We start from the raw sequence: 8,314 nt of genomic DNA on the forward strand, positions 1-8,314 counted from the left end.
TAGTCCAGATGCTAAGGAATAACCAGCAAGGAAAATTAGTGCTTCCAAATTCCCCAATTATGTATGTCTAATTTATTCCCTCTTTTCATTTATTCAACAAATGGAGTCCTTTTGACAATGTACCAAACGCACTGTCCATTAACGACCCCATAGGACAAACTCCTACATAGAGTTTCTGAGACTGTAAATAGTTAGAGAAGCAGACAGTCTCATCACTCTCCCAAGGAGCACCTGCTAAGTGTGACTGGCCCACCTTACAGTGAGTAGCCCCATGCTAAACTCACTGTGCTGTGGTAAAATAAGCTGATATGGTTCCAAACTTCCTGATAGTGCATAGCAAATGCTCAATAAATATGAGTCAGGAGGTTAGTGTAGTAAAAGACAGACAAGCAGCTACAAAATATACCTTAGAAAGTATATTGCAATGTGGGAGGATAGCTACAAGCTACAGGAAGGACAGCCAGGGGTTGTTTTGCTAGAAAATCATGGTAGATAAACAAATTTTAGATTGGATAAGGAGTAACAATCTCTCTGAGGACATAATCTATAAACTGAGTGACCGGCAAGTATTTATTGAATGCGTAAAGTTAGAGGTGAGGACGCGGAGGAGGAGGAGAACAGCACAGCCAGAAGGGATACTATGTGTGCAGGCTGTGATTTTGGAACTGATGAGACTTTCCAAAAGCTAACTGCTAGGACAGGGTAGGGAGTATTACTGGGAGAATCAGAGAGCAGTCAGGCCTCAGATCCTGTACGATTTGGTAGGACATATTAAGAAACTGAGATGTTATTCATAATACAATCAAAAGTCATTGGAGAATTTTAATATGGGAAGTAAAATTATTTTGTTTTATAAAAAGATTATCTGATTCCTGTATAGAGATTACATGTCATGCAAGGTAAATTCATGTGAGAGGTCAATAATCATAGACCTATTGGTTTGCTCTACGTAGATCTCACTTTCCAGACTAGGGCGTCCATCCCCCCTGCTGCTGTGAGTGTCGACTACTAATCAAACAACCTGACACCTTTCTGAAGGCTTGTCTTGGCTGATAAGACCTGCCCTTCCCCATTACTGGAACATAAAAGACCAAACACCTGCACCTCCAAGAAGGGACAGTGGACCCTGTCGTGTGGCTTGTCACTTGAGCTCCACCCACAACCACTCTGCACCCGTTGTTCAGATCAAGAGTAGAATTTACCTGAGACTCCGAGTTGCTTGCCTCTCGGCAACTCCTCGACCTGTTCACTTCCTTGCTGAAATGGCTTTCCTGGAGAACGTTTCCTTAATAAATCACTCTCCCCAAATCTCCGTTTCAAGCTTTGCTTCTAGAGAAACGAAGACAGCAACTGCTACAGTCATTTAGATGGCACGTGACAGGGCCATGTGCTGTAAGGAAGGACAGAGAGGGAGAAAGTCTGATCGCATCTAAACCTACTTTGTAGGTCGGCTCATCAGGACTTAGTGACAACCTGAGTGGAAAGAACCAGGAGAAAGGAGTTATAAGGGAAAAGTTCCGTGTGTATGAGATGGTTGGTGTCAAGTTCAGAGACATATAGATCTCAAAACAAAAAACCTTGAAGACTTTCCAAGAGTGCTTTTCTAGTTCAGTCAGGTGATGAGTGCTACCATTTCCAAAATGAGTCCTCAAATAAACCTGTGCTAAAATACTTTAAAATGTTGCAAGAAACAAAGATCTATCAAAGGTGGAATTCTGTTTTGTTTTGTTTTGTTATTTTTCTTTTCCCATTCATATTTTTTACTTTAAAACTGAATTTAAAACAACAAGGAGCTATTCTCTTATCCCAACAATAATACCAAAGTTCAGTAAGACGGAAACGCAAGGCTGGTGAGGGTATGGGAGGGTGAACTCCTCATGGACAGAAAGTGGAACAAGCACTGTGGGAAAGGACAGGGCATTTCCTTCGGCTATAACAAAGCACCATTTGGTCCAGCCATAAAAACGAGTTACTTATCCTACAGAAATCAGACGGCAGACCCGAGTAGTAGGGAGAGTCACCCTGCGCTCACCACTGCATTATTCACAAAAAGTAATAACCTAAATGTCCGACAACAGAGGAATAGATAAACAAACAATGGTTTCTCCATAGAGGGGAATACTAATCAAGCCTTAAAGAATAATGAAGAATCCATGAAACAACTCTTAAAGTAGACGAGTCTTGGTGAGATAAGTCACTCTCAAAAGGACAAATATCATCGTCCACTATTATAAAAAAAATCATCAGAGTTGGACTGCATACAGAAGAAACACTATTTCGTGGTTTCCAGACGGGAGGGAAGAAGCCGAACAATTGCTCATTGGCTCAGTGATTGTGAGTGGTGAGCCATACACAGCTCTTTTAGGACGTGCATGTGGCTCTGAAGAAAAATTGAAAGCTTCTAAAGGATGTTATTCAGATGATTTGTTTGTAAAGCAAAGTATGGCTCTCAAATAATTTTTAAATTGCTGTAAGGGACAGAATTGGCTCTTTCATCTCAAAAGTTTAGCCATCCTGAACTAGATAATAGACAAGTATTCATTTTGGTGAGGATCAAAGCAATGTGCTTTAAAGGGGAGATCTGTACAATGTCACTAAGGCAAAGGAGCACACAGAGGTACATAAGACTTTCAGAAAATAAAAAAAGACTTACAGATAATAAAAGTAATCACTATCACATACACAACTCTTCAGCATCGGTAATAACAAAAAATAATCTGCCAGTGGATACACAGCCAGGTAGACAAACTGAACAAGCATGGGTAGGAAATCAGAATACACCCATGACTATATATAGACTTGGCCAAGAATAGTTCTACATGCACAGTTGTATACGTTTTAAAGATATCTCTATATTGTACACACAAAGCTAAGTCAAAAAGTATTGCTATAAATTTATAAAAACATCTATTTAACAAAAGTATCGTGACACTACTGTCTGTTGACATGGCCTCCTTCTAAATCAATAAACACCTGTTTCCATCTCTAACCCATCTGCAAAGCTATTTGTACTCTTCTATTTAAACCATGTTAAAGCTTCAAAATCAGTCCCCATGATCATCCTGTATCCTTCAAAAGACCTACAAAGATTGCCCCTTGAGTACTCCAGCCCAGATCCCCATCTTCTCTGAGCTGGCACACCATATTCTGATGAAAACCAGAGGGTGCTTGGCCCTCACCCTCTGGACCTCATTCCTAAAGCCAAGACTCACCACCAGGTCTGAGCAATTCCATGAAATTTCTAATCTAGTTTTAATCCTGTTTAAAAGACTGAGGTAAAGATCCGATTTTTGCACTAATTGAACTTCACACAATGCAACAATCTAACCAAAAGCTGAAGCTAAGATGTTTGCTTAAAACTGAGAAAAAAGAAAACACACATAAGATCCCAATTTCAGTAACTATGTTGCATATATTCTCAACAACAAAAAAGCTCTAATATTTAAAAAACACAACAGACTTAGTTTCTATCAATAATTACACAAAGGATAGCTATACTTTCTGAATTTCATGCATGCTACATTGTAGTTATAGACATTCTACAATCCCCACCATGCTTCCACCAGTTCCCAGACTTTAGTCATAATTTCTTCATTCATCAACATTGGCTGTCTTCCTTCTCTTGATGCAGCTTTAGGGTCCTCTCAACGTTGTTTACAATGCTTGACCTATCTAGGAATGGTTGTTTTACATTGGCCCGTATTTTCATGAAATTTTGTCAATGTTAAATTATTTGAGAAGATATCTACTTGAGTTTTATTTAAATTTTTATTAGGCATGACCTCAAAAGCAGTTAGTTTCCTCTCGTGGCACAAATTCCTCTCATGGCACAAATTAAATATATATATATATTTAATTAGACAGCCAAAGGAGACTAAGACAAGTGTAGTCCTGAAAGAACTTGCCTGCAGGTAATCACTTATTACAGAGATATGTTTTGTTCGGAAACATTCATTCATGCATTCATACATACCCCAATTGCAATACTTTTTTTACTACCCTTTTAGTAGAGCAAACAGGAGCAAAGTTATGAAGATGTCTTATTTCTTAGCTATAAACAACTCTAGGTAATGAGTCACTGATCTTGGCGTTTAGGACCACAATCTGAGGAGACAACTAAATTAACAGGTTGATAAGTAGAATAATATTGGAGCCCTGGTTGCATAGTGGTTATGAGTTAGGCTGTGATCCACAAGGTCTGGAGTTCAAAGCCACTAGTCTCTCTATGGGACTTTCTACTCTAGAAAAGAGTTACCATCTTGGAAATGTATGAGGTAGTTCCTGTTTTACAGGGTCCCTGTCCTGTCCTATAGGGTCCCCATCAGCATGAACTTGATGGTAGTGAGTTTTTGAGAAGTACAACAGTAAAACCAGGGAGGTCTACATTTCTTAGAACAATTTCCCAAATAAGATCAAAAGGGCAGAATTTACCCAGGTATAAAGCTCAGAAGGAAGATTGGGTTACAGGAATGGGAAAGACGGGGAGTAGGAAGGATGCTGTCACAAAGCAAAAGTGCATGAGTTGTTGACAGGAAAACCAATAGACAGTGGGATCATTTGGAAAAGAATTTCAGTAACAGTTGTACAATATGAAGAGAAGCATCCAATGCACCAAATCACGCATGTGGAAGTTGTTGGATTGGAGAATGCTTTGTGGTCTATCTCTTCATCACAAGTGAAAAATAATAATTACATGTGCAACAATGAGTACAAGGAAGAAGAAAATATTCTAAAATTGATTGTGGTGATGATTATATAACTCTTCTTGATATGATTGAACTATCGAATTGTATGACATGAGGATGCAGAGCCAATAAAACTATTGTTAAAAAACAATGGACTTTGGTAAACATTTACTCACATCACAATAAAAAGATTTCTGAGAGTAACTCAGAAAAAAAGAAGGGGTGTTTCCAAATTCTCAAGGACTTCACACTTTCCGGACCCCAGGAAGCTGGATGAGCCCCTGGAAATATTGCCTGAGATAATCTCTTCTTTAAACCAAAAATATCCCCAAAGTCATCTTCTTTTTTTCTGTAAAGTCTTCTTAAAGCCAAGGTTTTTAGCTTAACTAGTAAAAAATGTCAGCCTTAAGGATGATCTTCTAAGTAGAACTAATTAATATGGGATCAAATTGGCAACAGTAACATAAAAGATTAGATGGGAACGTTAGTGGGTGGTGAGTGGATGTTAATGAGGGAGGAACAATTCCGAAAAGATGCATGAGAATGACTGTACAACTTTAAGAATGTAATCAATATACTGAATTTTAATATATAGAAACATTTCAATGGGTATCAGTTTTGTTGCATATATTCTCAACAACAAAAACACTAATATTTTTTAAAAGCCTCAATGGACTTAGTTTTTAATCAATGATTACGCAAATGATAGCTATACTTTCTGAAATTTGTGCATACTATATTGTAGTTATAATCTTTTCTAATTCAGGATGAATCCAAGGTGATTGAAATTGTGCTGTGTTTCCCAAAAAAATTCAGATAATATTTGTTTTCATGAAATGTAAATCCTGTGTTGCTGGGTGAAGGGCAAAGGTGGATGGAAGGATCATTTGAAAAGATGGGCCAGACCCAGAAGAAGAGAGAGGAGTGTGAGAGAAAAGATGAACTTTGTTAGACATTTAAGTGTTAAGTACCTGTGAAGATACACATAGAGATATAAAATAAGCTTCAGAAAATCAGAGATCACAATAAAGGTCAAGGCCAAGAAAATAAATTAAAACATTGTTGAAATAAATATTTATAACAATGAGGATTAATGAGACCTCAAGGGAAAGAATGAAGAGGAAAGAGAAGAGCTAACATTTAAAGATTGACTACAAGGGAACTAGCCCAGCAAATTGACATAGTGGCTGCAACAATGGGCTCAAACATAAAAAATGATTAGGAGGATGCTACAGGACTTTCACAAAACCCAACTCGTGTCCATTGAGTCTTGCAAATTTATAGAACTGCCCCTGTGGGTTTCGCAGGCTGTAAGGATAAGAGTAGGAAGTCCTGGGGAGCAGGTGTTGGTTTCAAACTGCTGACCTTGTGGAGCACAGCTCAACATATAATCAATATGCTACCAGGACTCCTAATACAGGATTAGGCAGTATTTAGTTCAGTTGTTTACAAGGTTGTTGTGACTCAGAGGCAACTTGATGGCACCTAACACCTGCCTCCGGACCCATGAGCACACTGAAGTGCTCTGAATGCTCATTCTTCTCCAGGATGCCCATGGGTTATTATGATGCACACAGTGGAATGCATGGGCATACTCAATGAAATATAAGTAAACATCTTTCTGGCATTCTCTGCTTTCAGCCAAGATCCATGTAATGTCAACAATGATATTCCTGGTTCCATGGCCTCTTCTGAATTTGGCCTGAATCTCTAAGTGTGCCCTGTCAATATAACTATTTTTGAATGAACTCCAGCAGAATTTTACTTGCATGTGATATCAATGATATTGTGCTATAGTCTATACATTCTATTGAGTCACCTTCTTTGGAATGGGTACAACTATGGATCTCTTCCAGTCAGTCGGCCAAGTAGTTGTCTTCCAAATTTGCTGGCCTACACAAGCAAGTGCTTCCAGTGCTTCGTCAGTTTGGTGAAACATTTCTGTTGGTATTCCATCAATCCTCAGGGACTTGTTTTTTGCCAATGCTTTCAGTAAAGCTTGAACTTCTTCCTTCAGTACCATCAGTTCTTGCTCATAAGCTACCTCTTAAAATGGCTGAATGTTGACTAGTTTTTTTGGAAGTTACCCTGTGTATTTTCAACATCGTCTTTTGATACTTCCTGCGTGGGTCAGTACTTTTCCCCACAGAATTTTTAAATATTGAAACGTCAGGCTTGAATTTTTTTTCTGGAGTTCTGTCAGTTTAACATATGTTGAGCCTGTTCTTCCTGTTGGGCTTTCTAACTCTAGACCTATGAACATTTCGTTATATTTACTTTGTCTTTTCAAGCTGTCCTTTAAATCTTCTGTTCCTCTCTTTTACTTCAGCATTTGTTCATTTGCCTTAGCTGCTCGGTGCTTCAGAGAAAGGTTCAGAGCCTTCGGACACACACGCTGATCGTGTGTGTCTTCAGGACCTTTTGCTTTCTTCAGGATGATGGTGCCGATTACCTCCCACCGCTCTTCAGATTTTCTGTCGTTAATGTTCAAGCCACCAAATCCTTTCTTGTGATGGTCTTGAAACGCAGGTGAGGTACATACTCAAGGTCATATTTTGACTCGTGGACTTATTTTCATTTTCCTCAACTTCATCCTGAACTTACATCTGAGCAATTGAAAGGTGCTCCACAGTCAGCCCTGGACTTGGTTTTAACTGATGATATTGAGCTTCTCCATAGTGTCTTACCACAAATGAAGTCACTTTGATTTCTGTGTACTTCCTTCTAGAGAAGTCCCCGTGTATAGTTGCCTTTGTGTTATTAAAAAAGGGTGTTTTCAATGAAGAAGACATTGGTCTTGCAAAATTCTATCATACGCTCTCCAGCTTCATTTCTATCACCAAGACCATATTTTCCAACTACTGTTTACTTGTGTTTCATTGGCTATGCTACAGCATTCGAGTGTGTCGATCGTCACAAACTGTGTCTAGCATTGAGCAAAATGGGGATTCCAAAACACTTGACTGTGCTCACGTGAAATTTGTGCATGGATCAAGAGATAATTGTGCAAATAAAACAAAGTGTGCTTCCAGGTGGCATCCTCTCACCATGTTCACTCATTGTGTATGCTGAGTGAACAATCAAATAAGTTGGTATTTATGAAGCAGTACACAGCATTGGATTGGAGGAAGACTTGTTAACAACCTGTCATATACAGATGACACAACTCTGCTCGCTGGAAATGAGCGTGGCCTGAAACACTTGCTGATGAAGATCAAGGATTGCAGCCTTCACTATATATTATCATTTAAATGTAAAGAAAATCAAAACTCTAACAACTGGGCCAGTAGGGAAGATCATGATCAATGGAAAAATGATTGAAACTGTCAAAGATTTTGTCTTGCTTGGGTCCACAATCAATGCTTGTGTTAGTCTGGATAGACTAGAGGAACAAATCCATGGACACACACACATGTATATAAAGAAGAGTTTTATATATAAGAGGAATGGAACATTGAGAAAGCATCCCAACCCAGTCCAGTCCAAGTACATAAGTCCAATACTAGCCCATATGTCCAATATCAATCTATAAAGTCCTTTCAGACTCATGAAACACATGCAATGATCCCAAATGCAAGACTATCACAGGCCAGTGGGTAGAGAGTCTTTGGATCCAGTGGTGTTGTAAA

Source organism: Tenrec ecaudatus, chromosome 13, assembly GCF_050624435.1.
Source record: "Tenrec ecaudatus isolate mTenEca1 chromosome 13, mTenEca1.hap1, whole genome shotgun sequence".
Classification (NCBI taxonomy): Eukaryota; Metazoa; Chordata; class Mammalia; order Afrosoricida; family Tenrecidae; genus Tenrec; species Tenrec ecaudatus.